Below are 17,172 nucleotides of genomic sequence, written 5' to 3'. Positions count from 1 at the left end.
GCATAAAATTAAACAGAGATTATCCAAGATCTGCCTTCAACACCAATTCTTTGTTTACAAAAATCATGATACAACTTAAGTCAATCACAGTAAAAGTTCCTATACATGGACAGAAACAAAAATATACATAGGGCATGGTTTAAATTCCTTTTTACAACTTTTAATTTTGAATGGGAAACAAGAGGAACAAAATTAAAAACAATTCAGACAAAGAACAAGTCTCATATGTGACAAAAGAAAAAAAAGTAATTGTTAAAAACACATATTTTAAAATAATACAAACATTCTTATATTTACACAATTTTAGATTAAAATTCACATTAAACAACACTATCTTGTACTTGTTTTTTTAAGTGTTTTATTTTTTTGAAAAGTTTGTTTTGATGGGGAGACGACATATTTAATATTATTATCTGTTTTCTTATTAAGAAATCACATTAGCCATATTAAGACAATCTTGCATGAATTGCCAATCTTTATATTGACATTGCTCGCTAACAGTTTTTGTTCCACCAGGGTTTGTTTTTCTCCCAATAAACTACGACAGTAAAAGATAATTAGACAGGATAATTATAACTTTTAATAACTAACATCAACGGAAATTTACTGTCCAATAATGGACGTCAATTTCACTGTCAGATAGATTTTTGATCCCGTAGAATTAAGACTGACAGCCGAGATGGGTTTGTAGAAACTGTTGGCTATTGATCTATGTTAAGACATAGGAAACTCTAACATTAAGCTTTTCCCTGATTAATAATCGATATGAGATAAAGGGGTGGTGTTGTGATAAGAAACTTATGTGGGTATTGGATTAATAGGACCACACATGGTGTATTGTATAAGGTGATTTTAGATGTAGATTACTTTTAAGGTAAAAAGAATTTATGATTTAAAATACAATTTAAAGAATTTGAAGTATTGATGCATGTTTGATTTTAAAAATGACCAAAATATGTTAACCTGAAAATATTTGAACTTGTGAATTTATTGAATTTCTAAAACTTTGGTAATTTGAGAACAAAGGATACTTTACTGGTAAACTTCTGTTGCAATTTTGGAAATAGAAAACAGTTAGAGAGGTATAATAAATATTGAAAAGTTTCAGCATTTTTATAGCGTTATTCTCACAATATGAGGCAAAAGTAGTTGTATTTTATAAATTACATATTTATGGATACATTGTACTTAAACTTTAAATTGAAAGTTGGTGCAATAAAATCTCTCCTTACCCTTTGAAGAGTGTCTGTTGTAAATTATGAAACATTGGACATTCTTAATTTGCTTTAAAGGTGGAAAATTGATGTTGATTTCTATTTTTTTTTTAAAGTGATCTTTTAATGAAACTTTCTTTTTTAAAATACTTTTGATCAAAGTTTAAAATTTATGATTTTAACAAATTTGAAGGATATTTCAATTCATTTTCGTCTTTGAAATGTTTTCAGTATTGAGTAATTAAATGGAGTATATGCTTTGATAGTATAAATTTGTTAAATAATTTCCTATTAATAATTTTATCATATTCTAGACCAAATGGGCTGGATCGAATAAGATTTTTAATATTTTTTATTTTTTTTAAATAAACCTTATTTAGTCATTTCTTAGGTCATGTCTTATCAGTTTCAAATAAACAATTAAGTGTAAGATAAAACTGGTAATTAATATGTTATAAAGTTGTTTAACAAGATATATCAAAGGAATGTTATCACACTGTTAACCCAAGAGTTATGAATTAATAGCTAATTATCTTTGTGAGGTTAATCTGCCCCTAGGGAATACGCTAAAATATGGACTCAGGAAATACTTGTATTTATTTTTAGGATCAGGATTCTGAGATCACATTGGACTGATAGCATGTGTTAAAGTTTGGAAGACAGCTTTATACTTAGAAAAGGTAATTCGGGTTTTTTTGCATTGCAAAATTTAATATTTTTATTATCATAAATATCATTTTAACATATAAATTAGTTGTTTACTATGAGGTTTTATTTATAATAAAGAGATGCATTGAGCTATAAGCAAATCCTTGATATAACTTATATACATATTCAGGAGAGGAAAACCCTCCCTCCTGGTAATAACCTGGGCTGAGGATGGGTTGGAGGGATACCAGCCTTTTCACTTTTGTTAACTTTATTTTATTATAATAATCCTTTTATAGGATTGGAATATCTGACCAAAGAAAGAAAATGTTTGTCATGTTTTATAGAAAGTACATGTACTATTTACAAATGATATATTAAACAAGCCTTTTGGTCAGGGTGTCAGTGACAATGGCAAGACATATTGTTCTAATTAATCTAATGATGGTGATATATTATCGTAGCTAACTAAATGATAACATGAATGTTTTGAATGCTGCAGAGGGTTAGTAGACCCCAAAGTGGTCATTTGTACCTCAATGGAGTGTGTGCTAACTGAATATATCCTTTTGTTTTGTGGATTTTAATGTAAGGGAAGATACTAAGGTCAGTGGAAAAGATAAAGACAAACTTTAACCAATAGATTAATAGAAATACAAATTGACTCTTGTTTTAAAGGGGATTAATAACTTTCTTTAAAAAGATTACATGACAATATTCCTGGAAAATTTAAATGGCTATTTCGTCACATGTTCACTACTGTTTTTAAGTACATATATATATGTCTTTCTATTAAAAAAGTTGTGAATTATAATTAAAGGAACTTTAAAAAAACCAAATTAATTATCTGATTTAAAAGTAGTAATATATAGTGGCAGGTAATACAAATTGCAAAACCGAGGAAACGTGATTCTTAAGTATTATACAATTGATAATTTTGTTTAAATTAATATGGAAAAAAATCTTGCTTATTCAAAGTTGTAGTAAAATTTGACAGCTGAAATCTGAAATTCAAGATAACCTAACACTTTAACTTGGCAATTGTTATAATGTATAGTGTTTGTCAAAACAGGTGAAATTTCTTGACATATTGAGTGTGATTTTTGTAATACACTGCCAATCACTTCACTCAAATTTGACTTTTTACCTGTTCATTTCTATTCACCTGTGTAAGATAATTGACCTAGGACCCCTGTCAGGTAATGTATCCAGCTGGGAGGGTTAACAAGCTTTAAAAGTGTCAAAATAAGTGGGAAATTGGGACAAGTAATGATTAAGGAAATCTTTAATCTCTTATACTGATTTATCTTATTATATACAGAGCTATGTCATTTATAAACAAGATAGGATGGTCATCTTTCCTTTGGTCAGTTAAGGAGATAATGTTTTCCTTATAAATTGCAGATTCTGTCAGAATATTGGCAAAGTAGAGGTAATGATAATGCATAATTGATGAGACAATGGTACCAGTACAAATTCCTTGCAACATGCATGATTATTTCATTGAAGAGAAAATATTTTTAACATCTGCATAATTTAAAGATATTTGAATCCACCCTGACTCTAATTTATGGCTTGATGTAAACTATTTGACCCGAAATAATACATTTCCTCCTTATAGAAATTGTGCAAATGATTTCATACACTACCGGTAAATTTAATCTCAATTTATGAGGGATTGTAATAATTCCCCACACAAAAGGAGAGGGTATTCAAGGAGAGGTATACTGGTTTTCCTTTGTCTGTCCATATTATATATAATACTTCCACGGTCTGTCGTACTGCTTACCAGTCCATCAAAATTTGCCATGTTAGGACCTACAAGTCAGAGATTCCTTTGGTTGGTAACAAGCTTTACATGACCCTGCTATATCATAGGATTGCATTTCATTTTCATCACTCATCAAAATCAAATACCATTTTTTTTTGCACATACACAGTGGTTGATCCAGAAATTTTCATAAGTGGGGACCCACTGAATGCCTAAGAGGGGGCCCACTCGGGTCATTCTTCAGCGATTCTCTATATAATCAACCAAATTTTCCACTCAGAAAAGGTGGGGGCCTGGGCCACCCCCTAAATCCCCCTCCGATACATGTTTTAATGGCCTGTATGAACTTTTACCTCATTTTGAATCCGAACTTCCTGAAATTTGGTATCAAGCTTCATATGAAAATGTTATACAATACTGTGTGGTGTTTGTTTGCAATATCAACAAATTCCTTTTAAGTCAAAGTGGTGTGTTCAGTTTCAAATAAATAATCAAGTACCATATTTAAGGTTTTATACAAGTTTACAAGTTTTAGACACCACTGTTACCAGGAAGAAAGTGACTATAAATAGTTTAAGTAATTTCAACACCACAGTTAATAGCAAAACATATTGTCTTTAGGTATCATATGATCATATACCAGTAGATATATAATTTATACATGTATGGAGTGTTTGAAGTTTGCCAAGGCAAATTAAGACCATTTATTAGTTCTAGACCATAGAAATTAGAATTATGCAATTGAATTTAAGGAGTAATTGTATGTTCATGGAGTGTTCATATTCAGGACCTAAAATTGCATGAAACGTAACATTAGTATACTAGAAAATATTTTATCAAACATTATTAATTCAGTGTAGAAAATAATAAAAAGAATGACTCTGAGCATCGAATTATTATATTGACTCTTATTTTACATCAAAATTCTAATACCCATCTAGAAACGTTCAAGCATTATACAATAAGGTATCAACCAAAAGATACCCATGCTTGTATTAACCAGTATTCTTTATATTGTGAATGATAATTTTGAAACTCCTCACAAATACATTTTTATAGCTTCTACATTAACATTTTTTTGAATTTTAAGGCTTTTTAAATGCTGTAGTTATATTTTACTAAAATAAAATGACATTTTGCATTTATAAGAGGATAAAGGCAGTCAGCATTTTTCTGCTTCATCAAGTTCGATTTATTTTCAATGAGTTTCCCAAAACACTTGTTATTTGCCTGTGAAATAGTAATACTTGATCCATTCTGGTGAAAGACATTTTGTTGGCTTCACTGGATCACTGATTGAGTTATAAAACTGGAAAGAACATTTCTAGTCTGTTTCTTTACATATCATTCAGTGATTATGTTAGACAAGTAAGGAAAATATCCAATTTATTTCTTGGAAGATGCTTCAAGAAAAAATTGTGGCAATTACGTTACAGGACAAGTAACAAAAATAACCAATTTTTACCCAAAAATTGCTGTAAATGAAAAATTGTTGTGTTGTAATTTGTAATTTAATGTCTAGTCTACAAAAATTAACCGGATACCGTCTGTTAGAAGTAATAATTCTAGGTTTACATAGCAAATACTTTGGTTTCTATGTTTTTACTGACGTATATATGTTCAGTAATTGCCTGTTTCCTAGACTTTATTATTAGGTTTCTACTACTTATTAGGGCATATCACTGAATGTTATTACTTATAACTAAATGTACTTATAAGCTGTAAGGTAAATGTCAAGAAATCAAAAGTTGGAGAAGAGGGGGGAAAGATATTAGAGAAAAGTAAAAACACAAAAATACTGAACTTCGAGGAAAATTCAAAATGGAAAGTCCAAAATCAAAAGGCAAAATCAAAAGTCCAAACACATCAAACGAATGGATAACAACTGTCATATTCCTGAATTGGTACAGGCATTTTCTAATGTAGAAAATGGTGGATTGAACCTGGTTTTATAGCTAGCTAAACCTCTCACTTGTATGACAGTCGCTTCTAACTCCATTACATTGTCAACGATGCATGAACAAAACAAGCATACTCAAAGAGTAAAAATGTCAAAAATAGGGGTACAGCAGTCAATATTGTGTTATCATCTTAATATCACCATAAAAACAACAAATGTAACGAAGAAGCACAAAAGAGACATTCATGTTAAACTTTTTCAAAACAAATTGAAAAGGGTCATTAATAATTTAGAAATAATTTGCAGTGTCAAATAATGGCTTTGTTGGTAGACTAGGTATCTTGGTCAAGTAACTTGCTGAAATATTAATTACTTCTTTTTTCATGGTCATATCTTTGACAATCTATCTTTTTATGCATGTTTTTGTATACATATAAACTTTTGACCATATTTTGGTAATTGTCTATAATCACTGACCAATTCCTATATTTTTGTTTTCTGGTCTGTGCATCCGTCCGTGCATACCTGTAGCCAGGGTTTCAGTGGGTTCGGACGAACAACCCTTGAAAACAAATAAGCACTGTTAAAGTCAACATTCTGAAAGAATTGTGACTGTTAAAGTCAAGTTTGTGAGTCCAATTACCCCCTTGGAAATTCCTGACTATGGGCTAGCTGTCTGTCCCTCTTCAAGTTAAAGTTTTTGGTCAAGGTAGTTTTTGATGAAGTTGAAGTCCTATCAACTTGAAACTTAGTACACATGTTCCTTATGATGTGATCTTTCTAATTTTAATGCCAAATTAGATTTTTGCCGCTCCTATTTCATGGTCCACTGAACATAGAAAATGATAGTGAAATTGGGGCATCTGTATATACTATGGACACACTCTTGTTTTTATTCTGAAAAGATGTTTATAGATAAAAAGGGTCAGACCATAATTACCATTTGTGGTCATATGTGTAAAGTTATAGCAAATAAACAATACATTTCCCCAAAAAATCTCAATTTTCCACTGAGACAATGGTTACAACTGGATTGTTGTGTGTCAGATAAAAGAAAGCTGTTCAAATTAAAAAAAAAAGGGAAGAGTTGAACCCATGATATTACACACTGTTAGACCTGCTTACATCAAAAACAAAAATCTTTTTACAAGAAATTAAATTATATTTTGATTTTATGCCTCAATTTTAGAAATCAGTTATTTGTTGTACAGTAAGTAATCAATCAAGAAAAAAGTATCTAAACTTCACAAAATGTAATCACTATATATCTTTTCTGAGAAATAAAAGAAAAAGGCCAACCTGTGGTTTGTTGGTTTTCTTTTTTAATGATAACTAAGGTCATACCCATTTATGTGTGACATCATTATTCATAAATGTTTTATTTGATTAATAAGGCATATACATGCAAGAAAATACATTTCATTTAGTATGAATAAAAGCAGCTATAATGTAAATTAAAAAAGGGTGAATTTAAAAGAATCTTTTGTCACTGAAATGAATGAAAATCATATTGATTTGGAATTGATATTGGTTTTCTTGTTTTATGAATTCATTATTTTTAAGAAATTAAGAGATAAAAAAATCTACTATAATAATCAATAGAGGTCAAGCCAGGTCAAGTGGATTAGGCAAATTATCACAATTGATAAAACTTCAAAAATCACAGCAGGTTAGCATCAATCATTGTGTGTAGAGTACCTTGGTAATCAGTTTCCATGGCAACTGCACTCTAAAGATTTTGGAATGATGCACACACACAAAGATTTGTGGGTATTTTTCCACAGTTAGGTAAACAGTTCATTAATCAAGTTAGTTTGGTTTCTTCCAGGGTCAATTATTTGTTTGCTGATTTTTTACACAAATATTTATACACCCTTTATAGTAAAGGAAAACTGTTACTACACATTATTTTGTCAAAGAGTAGAAAAAGATTTTTTTTCACTACAGGAAATATTATATTAGTTAATTCTACCAATGTTCTAACAAAGAAGAGAAAGAGATTGATTGGTTCAAGTGTGAATTTTAACATCTGGATTAATCTTCATTTTCTAGGATGATATAAACAGTTAATGGATTAACATTTTCTTGGTACAGAAGAAGAAAAGAAATCTAGTTACATGATCTTAAGTAAGTATTAATATTATTAAGAATAATAGAATTTTATCTGATTATACAAGAATTGTTTTAGTTTAACAAATAGCAGTAGGATAAAGGAATGCTTATTTAATTTCAGTTTAGAAACACAAATTTTTCATTTTTCAAACAATATCAAAACTTATGTCAGTATGTGAACATTCACAAGATTAATTTTAGCATGTCCATTTAAGGTATGTTTCTAAGTGGCATTATTGAGAATACTAGCATACTGAATCTAGTGGTTCAGATTGAAACTTTGTACATGTTGTACTTTAACTTCTGGTCAGCAGACATTAAGGCAGAAATTATTTAAGTTTATAAAACATGGACAAAGAGTAAAAGACTCTGTAATCTATTCCGTGTCATGACATAACAATTAGATAATTGAAATAAATGCATGTGTTTATAAATGGTAACACAAGACTTATTGGTTAACGTTAGCTAGTTGATTTTAATGATGTTTTAGATAATTAGATTGTAGTGTCCTTTCCTAAAGTCTGTTTATAATCAACACATGTCAGGGTAATCTATAATAATGACTGTACAAATTTACCCTGTTAGTCTCAGGTCTGGTTAAAGGCATTTAAACTTCTCTCTATTGTAGAATTGGTCATTCAGAAACAAGTGAATGGCTTAACAACAGTCTTTTTTTAGTTGGACAATAGGTAGAATTTTGTCACATAAAATTTGATAAGTGTCAGAATTATCAGTTTAAGAATGATTTAGTGTGTCAAATAATGACACTGTTTATACATTGTAGCCATCCATGGCAGCTGACTCCATGAAATCTCACTGTTGTCTGTTTCCTAGTAATTTCTGTTTATGGTGAATACATGACACATATGTAGCTAAAGTATATTATATGAATACACACTGTCACGTTTTAAGGGGATCATTATCTGTTAAAATGCTATGTGATCCAGAATTTAGAAAAGGGGGTGCCACCAAACTAGTCACCATTAGGAGTGGGATGAGTAAAAAGTCTGCATTAACCATATATTTTGCTCCATAAAGGGGAGGGCAGAGGTTCCTTTTTCTCGGCATTTATGTCTTAGAGCCCTGTATGGAAGTTCCAGTTACCTAATTGTAACCTTGTCATTTAGTCTATCAATCTGTTTGTCTGTCTATCTGTAGGCATCCTTTGTCCTTAAAAAAGGTTCATTTGAGTTGCTTCTATACATGCTAAAGATACATCAAATTGAGCGTTATATTCTTATGTGGAGCCCTTGTTGACTTTTCATTTATCTATTTTCTTGTTTATTTGTGCATGTAATTCAACAAAACAAAAAAATCCTGCAATATATTTTTCAACAGATTTGCTGTAACTCCTCAAAGATAGGGAAGTAACATATAAATATGTTTAACATATAAAAAAGAAGATATGATGTAATATGATTGCAAATGAGACAACTCTCAACAAGAGACCAAATGATTCAGAAACTAAAAGCTATAGGTCACTGTATGGCCTTCAACAATGAGCAAAATCCAAACTGCATAGTTAGCTATAAAAGGCTATAAAAGGCTCCGACTGACAAATGTAAAACAATGCAAATGAGAAAACTTAATTTATGTACAAAATAATGAATGAAAAACAATTATAAGTATACACAACAAAAAGAACAACCACTACAGACTTGTCAGGGGCGGATTTAGGCGGGGGCGTGGCGAGCGTGCACCCCCCCCCCCTAAAATTTGCAAAGCATGGGTTGACTTCAACATATTTAAGTATCAGAAGAGACAATTCAATGTTTTTTAACATTCAAAGTATATAAAACAGTCAGTTTAACAGAATCAAGTTTATTACTAATCAACTGACCTACGCTTTATTAAAGTTCTATAAATAATTTCAAAGGAAGGTGTCAAAAGTGGAGATGGTTTGATGACAAATATATAAGGTTTTTAGCAATTAAAGTAAAAAAAAATGTTACATTGTATTTGCGGTTTTTATAATCAATTTGTTTGATAATTGAAGTTCCAAAACATCTCTTACTCACTTTCACTATTTCATCATGACACGGTCAAGAAAACAGTCGGCAGGTGCATGAGATTCTGTTATAACTTATCCGTAATAAAAGATAGAAATACTGTTTCAAGCAAAAGGTTAGTTTAACAATTTGTATCTCTGTGTCTATATTTAATTCTCACTTGCTATCACTTAATATCTTCATTTCACCCCCTTTAGAAGATTATTTCAATAATTTTACCTAAAAAAACCTCAAAATTTTTTCACCTCACTCCGCCTGGCGAACATAAAAACAATTGCGCCCCCCCTAACTTCAAATCCTGGATCCGCCCCTGCTTGTGACTTGTGACAGGCACAAACAGCATTGTACTGATGTGGCAGGGTTACATGCCAGGTGTATATAATGCTTCATCCAGGGTACCGTAATCCTTTCATTTGAGTCAAATTATGTAAGTTATTCAAAGTTATCTTCCTCCTCAGTATGTATCAAAACCTGACTCTGCAATAATTTTGAGATTTTGTATGTATATTTATGATATGTGGTGCCGTATTGACTAAGGATTCTAGAGATATACCATCTGGTTGAGTGATTTTTTCTGACAAGACAAGCACACGTAGTATATACATTTTTTTCTGAAAAACTTCAGTTGTCAACACTTTTTTGCAATGGCTGAATATATTGAAGCTGCCTGTGTCTGATATAAAGTTGAAGATAAAGTGTTCATTCTAGATTAAACAGAAGTACTGATTTTAGAAAATTTCATGGTAAGTGTAGTTAGTCTCTTTTCTAGTGAAGGATATTTATTTTAAAAGATCATGTAATGCTAACTTTCTGAGCCTTATAGTTTTTTCTGGATCTGCTTTGATCTTTCATACATTGTTATAGGTCTATGCCCTAAATGTATAACAAGTTGACCACCACTAGATGGATTTTTTTGGCATGCCATAGATGTATGGTCAGTAATATTACTAACGTATTGTTGCACAGATTCTATAACATTTGATTCAGAGAAAATGCATACCTGTAGCCAGGGGGAGTTCAGGGGGTTCGGACGAACCCCCCTTGAAAACAAATAAGCACTGATAAAGTCGATGTTCTGTTCAAATTGTGACTGTTAAAGTCGAGTTTGTGAGTCAAACGAACCCCTCTTTGGAAATTCCTGGCTACGGGCCTGGAATGGTTTAATGAGAACCCATTTTTAGGAAAGGCATTCTTTTCTAGAAAACTTGGAGTTAATGAGATTTACAATTAAATTACAATACTTTCAATATTTTTGTTACTGAAATAACCCTTTTAGCAGGTTTAGTGAAAGTATTGTAATTTAAATGTAAATCTCATTAACTCCAAGTGTAACCAAATACTTAAGTTAAATCAGCCATGAAGAGGATGCTTGATAAATCATTATTTTGTCAGTCGAGAATTGATAAACACCTTGAAATAAATAATAAGAGCAAAGGGGATCACATGTTTAAGATAAGCAAGAAATCCAAATTATTTAGGGGGAATAAATCTTTGAAGCAGGACAGTTGTTAAATATTTTGGAAGTAAATATTCACTGTTTAGCATGTTTAAGTAAAATACAAAAAAGTCAGTAAATGCATAAGTCAGTATGAATACAAAAGTTACAAAGATTATATATGTAGATAATGAATTCTAACATAGAATTATATAACCTGACAGCTACACTTGCATACTGCAAACTACATGTCAATTCCAGATTTATCTTATATATGTTTAGATGGCAGTTTCTTGGTATGATAGTGCAAATAAAAATAAGGGATAATTGAAAAAAAAAAAAAATAAGTTGAGAATTGATATACAAAAATCTATGCACTGAAGTCGGTTGCATAAATATAAATGAAGTATAGGCCTTTATTCTGTGGACATCTAGTACATGATTGGATTGATTGTACATTTGTCATGAGTTGGATATTTACCAGTGTGGTTCACTACTTTGCCAAACAGGTAACCTTGCAAAGATTGCTATGCAAGATTGTTTCACTTTTTGCCACACAGTTTTGCAATGTTTGCCAGAAAGGTTTGGATACCTTCGATTCATTCCTCTGCCATACAGGTAAATCTTCCATTTAAGAGAAGATTTCATTGATCCCTAGTTAAATTTTCCATTTGAGAGAAGGGTTGGTTGACTTAGTTCTTTCCTTTCACATACTGTTAACTCTGTTGTTCTGTCCTTTAACTTACAAGTAATTTTGCCACTCCTGTTTGCTTTGAAGGTTTTGATATTTTGGTTCATTCCTTTGCCATACAGGTAGATTTTCAATGCTTGCTCTAAAGGTTTGTTTTTCTTAGTTCATTCCTTTGCCATACATTCAAAACAGTTAAATTTGCAATGTTTGCCATATAAACATGATAAAAGATTAATGTATCCTGGTCCACTCCTCTGTCATACAGGTAAAATATGATATACACAGATTATCTGTTTCGATCATGTGAAGGTTTGTTTGACTTTGTTCTGTCCTTTGAAATACAGGTTATTTGTTCCACTCATGTCAAGGTTTGGTTGACTTGATTCTGCTCTTTGACATTCAGATGCTTTTGTCCACTGCCTAACACATATATGTTATATTACTGTTGTGAAGTTCTGACTGCCTTAGCTGCCTCCTTAGCTTAACCATTAATATTTCCACTCTTATTTTGATTATTTGCACATATATTCTTTTAAGGGATTTCCTTGAAACTACTCATCCTTATATATATATGTTCATAAGTTATTTGAGTTGTGTGAACTTTTTTTTAATACCTTTCTAAGAAATTCTTGATTGATATATGAAATTTTAGTGCTCAACCAACTGTTTATCAAATAATACAAAAGAAAGGCAAAACACTAAATTATGTTTCGGATTTTTTTCTCTTCAAGATAGTTCAATGGAAAAAAATAGCATTTTAGTCAAGCAAATGTATATCCTGGAATCAGAGAGGCTTGTTGGCTTCATTTAAGTTGTAAAAACATCAATAATTGATATCTGTGGATGCATTTATTTTGGTTGGTATCAATTATCGTGAAAACTTACATGTTCGTGGATAGTTAATTTCGTGGTTATGACAAAGTTTGCATACAATTCTATGGAAAATTTCTTATTCGTTGAATATTTAATTTTGTGGTTTACATGTACCCACAAAATTCTCTAAAACAGTCCAACATCCATGCACAAGAAAGTGAAAATTTCAAATCTTCTCTCAATTATAAAATGGTTAAGTAGTGCTATAAATCTGTCATTTCATACTGATAAGGCGACTGATATTATTACAACAAACAGATGTTTAAAACACAAAATTGTTAAACTTTAAAAGTTTAGGGAAAATGCACAGGCACTTGTGGGGTTGACCCTCCCCCTTTTTTCTTAATTTTTGGTGTTTATTTTTTTTTTTTTTTGGAAATGTTCTTGATGTTGTTTATCCTGACTTTTAAGATTAATTTGAAAACCCAATTAATTTTAATGATGTTTTTTTTTAATATTTTAATCTTGCAATTTATTGAAAAAGTTTAATTTTGTAAAAAAATCAAAATCACATATTTATAAGAAAGAAAAAGATACATTTCTTGATTGGTATTGTGTATTTATTTTAATCTCTTCTTGCAATTGTCACCTATAAATTGAGAAAGAAAGCATGTGGCATCTGTGAACTAACATAATATAATTGATGTGACAGTTTAATTTAAAAATATTGTGTTTTCTAAGTGGTGCAGGAGATAAGTTCACTTTTTATTCAACATCATTTTGATGCAAATTCTTGGGCTTATATTGAAGACTGAAAAATATGTACCCAATGAAAAATAATGAATCCACAGTATTTGTAATAAGAAAACACAGGGAGACAGGACTTCATAAGTGTATATGCCAATTATGTTAGGTTACTGTCGGTATGAAAATATTTTAATATAGTTCAGTGTAACAGAAATAAACAATGATTTAAAGCTTTTTTTTTTTTGTGATTGGCCTGTCTGGAGGGGAGATATATATTATTTTAGTTACTCAATCGACACCTTTAACCTAACCATCAATACGTTACCATGGAAACTTATCTGTTTGATCTCTTATGTTAACATTGAAGTAAATAACAGAAACCATCATGTTTTTGATGGAAGAACCTTTACCCATAATAATGTTTACATGACTAAGTTTTTATTTATCATTGCTTGAAGGTTTAGAATGATAAAGGAATTCCTTGGAGTGCATATGATTCAGTATGATATGAAATAATTTGTTATAGTTAGTTTGATTTAAGGTTGGAATAAATATCACCTGAGGTTTATAGCTCAGATCTGTAGTTAGGTTGGAAAATATATCACCTGAGGGTAATGTAGCTCAGGCCTGTAGCCAGATTTTCTCAAATGAATTATTTAGGGGCCATGTAGACTTACTGGGACTTTGAGATGAAGAACAGCAATAAAAGTGCTGTTACTTTGGTTTTTAGCTCACTGGGCCCGAAGGGCCAAGTTATCTTTTCCCATCACTTGGCCTCCGTCGTCTGTCGTCGTCCGTCGTCAGTCGTCCGGCGTTAACTTTTACAAAAATCTTCTCCTCTGAGACTACCGGGCCAAATTATTCCAAAATTGGCCACAATCATCATTGATGTATCTAGTTTAAAGTTTGTGTTCTTTTACCCAGCCAACCATCCAAGATGGCCGCCATGGCTAAAAATAGAACATAGGGGTAAAATGCAGTTTTTGGCTTATAACTCAAAAACCAAAGCATTTAGAGCAAATCTGACAAGAGGTAAAATTGTTTCTCAGGTCAAGATCTATCTGGCCTGAAATTTTCAGATGAATCAGACAACCCATTGTTGGGTTGCTGCCCCTAAATAGGTAATTTTAAGGAAATTTTACTGTTTTTGGTTATTATCTTGAATATTATTATAGATGGAGATAAACTGTAAACAGCAATAATGTTCAGCAAAGTAAGATTTACAAATAAGTCAACAAGACCAAAATGGTCAGATGAACCCTTTAGGAGTTATTGCCCTTTATAGTCAATTTTTAACCATTTTTCGTAAATATCCATGATCTTTTACAAAAATCTTCTCCTCTGAAACTACCAGGCCAAATTAATCCAAACTTGGCCACAATTATCATTGATGTATCTAGTTTAAAGTTTGTGTTTTTTGACCCGGGCAATCATCCAAGATGGCCGCCATGGCTAAAAATAGAACATAGGGGTAAAATGCAGTTTTTGGCTTATAACTCAAAAACCAAATCATTTAGAGCAAATCTGACATGGTGTAAAATTGTTTATCAGGTCAAGATTAATCTGCTCTGAAATTTCCAGATGAATCAGATAACCCGTTGTTGGGTTGCTGACCCTGAATTATTAGTTTTAAGGAAATTTTGCTGTTTTTGGTTATTATCTTGAATATTATTATAGATAGAGATAAACTGTAAACAGCATTAATGTTCAGCAAAGTAAGATTTACAAAAAAGTCAACTTGACCGAAATGGTCAATAGATCTGATTAGGAGTTATTGTCCTTTATAGTAAATTTTTAACAATTTTCATAAAATTTGTAAATTTTTACAAACATTTTCCACTGAAACTTCTGGGCCAAGTTCATTATAGATAGAGATAATTGTAAGCAGCAAGAATGTTCAGTAAAGTAAGATGTACAAACATCACCATCACCAAAACATAATTTTGTCATGAATCCATCTGTGTCCTTTGTTTAATATTCACATAGACCAAGGTGAGCGACACAGGCTCTTTAGAGCCTCTAGTTTTTTGTTGTGCATGTAGTGATTTTGTGTCATTGATAGATACCCAATATCTTTTGTTTTCCTATTAAATAATCAAACTTCAATCTGAATGGGAAGCTAGATATCATGTTTTACTTAGTGTAAATGAGAGGAAGGTCTTTCAGGAATTTAACTTAATTTAGAATAAAGCATAATACACACAGAATATCAAATTATGTTTAATGAAATCATGGTGTTACTGAAATTTATTTTCTTCCACAATTTTTTGGAGTGAACTGTTTATCTTGTTTAATGTCACCCTTGTTTTAGTCATCTGTTTCATCTCATCCTGGGAGTATTACGTAAAAGTCAAAGATCTGATTGTTATAAAATCCAAATCTGGATTATGTGACTATAAATTTGTGGATAGTTGAGTGGATTAATCTGATTTAGTTAATCAAGCAACTTAATGAAAATGTCCTACATGTAAAAGCTGTATAAGAAGAAGAATAAGAATAAGACTATTTTATTTCCAAATAAAGGGCCCTATAAAGAGCTTTCATGACATTACATACAAGTACATACGATTAGACATAAATTAGAGACATATAATATAAGAAAACAACATTGTTTAGTACTATTAAAAAAATGCTATAAAAGGCCAGGACAGAACCAGACAATACATTTTAGATCTTTAAAATATACCATTTAAAATCATATACCACTCAAAATATGTATATTTGTGGCTAATTTGTATTCATTTTTTTTGAACTTCTCCTTATCTCTAGATTTTTAGATAAATACTTTCCTAAACATTTATACACATTTAAATTTTCTTGTGTAAATAGCCATAAAAACTTTGAAAAATTGTCTAACGATTGAAAATTATTACAATTTAGAGATATTTCAGTAAAAAAATCATTTCTGTTATCAATATATAGTGGACATTCAGTTACAAAGTGTATCTCATCTTCAACTTTATTTAAAGTACAGTGTAAACATTTTCTGAGTGTCCTATTCACATAAAGTTTGGCGTATCTATCAGTCTCAATCCTTAATGGATGAGCGCTTATTCTAATTTTACAGATTGATTGTCTTAATCTAAAATCTTTAAGATCCAAATATTTTTCAAAACAAAATAGAGTTTTAAAGGAAAAATAGGTAGTAAGTTTACCTTGATCTGATTGTAAAACTTTATTTCTATTTTCCTTCCAGAAATGGAGATAGTTTTTATATAGCTTATCTTTGATAAATTTTGTGAAAGAGTAGATACTGGTTTTTAAATTACATGTTTGTATGCCTAGCTTTTTTAAAATACAGTCTATACTTGAAAACCATGTATTCACTTTATTATTGTGAAGTTCTTTACTACATACATATGCATCATATAATAAAATGTTCTTAGTATTATAATAATAATAATAATAAATTCTTTATTTAAAGAGGGTATACTCAGTTAGTTACAATAAACTAATCTTCCCTGAGGCCCTCACATACAAATTACAATACAATCAAAACAGATATTTACACATAGTTAATTTACAGTCATGTAGTTCAATGTATTGTTATTAACATAAGATATAATGCTGTTTAAGAAGTATACATGTAGTCAAAAAAAATCAAATGAAAATAAAAATATACATTACAAATGCATTGTCATGATTGTAGCAAACATTTCTTATCAGGATTGTGTTAGGTACTTCTTGATACTTTGCTTAAAAGTAAAAGTGTTTTGAGCCTTACGCATTTTGTGTGGTAGTCCATTCCATAATACTGATCCAGAATAAGCAAAGGATTTCTTAAATAGTTCAGCTTTTGGCTTAGGAACTATCAGATTACCTTGAGTGACAC

General features: G+C 30.7%; 1 protein-coding gene across 11 annotated transcripts in view; it reads left to right on the top strand.

Annotated features, from left to right (window-relative positions):
• Positions 1–17,172, top strand: part of LOC134707111 (fibroblast growth factor receptor-like 1) — a 49,973-nt gene that overhangs the window by 7,646 nt on the left and 25,155 nt on the right. For 2 of the 11 annotated variants that reach the window (XM_063566630.1, XM_063566641.1), the window contains exons 4-6: positions 1,020–1,082; positions 1,821–1,894; positions 7,481–7,660. The gene's annotated coding sequence lies outside the window, so the exon portion shown is untranslated. Of the gene's footprint in view, positions 1–789; positions 875–1,019; positions 1,083–1,820; positions 1,895–2,356; positions 2,469–3,200; positions 3,295–7,208; positions 7,342–7,480; positions 7,661–17,172 lie in introns of those variants that run through there. The other 9 variants (XM_063566632.1, XM_063566634.1, XM_063566635.1 and 6 more) reach the window with 8 other exon arrangements.

The sequence above is a fragment of the Mytilus trossulus genome, chromosome 2, assembly GCF_036588685.1.
Source record: "Mytilus trossulus isolate FHL-02 chromosome 2, PNRI_Mtr1.1.1.hap1, whole genome shotgun sequence".
Lineage (NCBI taxonomy): Eukaryota > Metazoa > Mollusca > Bivalvia > Mytilida > Mytilidae > Mytilus > Mytilus trossulus.
The sequence above is the reverse complement of the archived record's forward strand: the minus strand, read 5'-3'. Positions and strand labels throughout refer to the sequence as shown.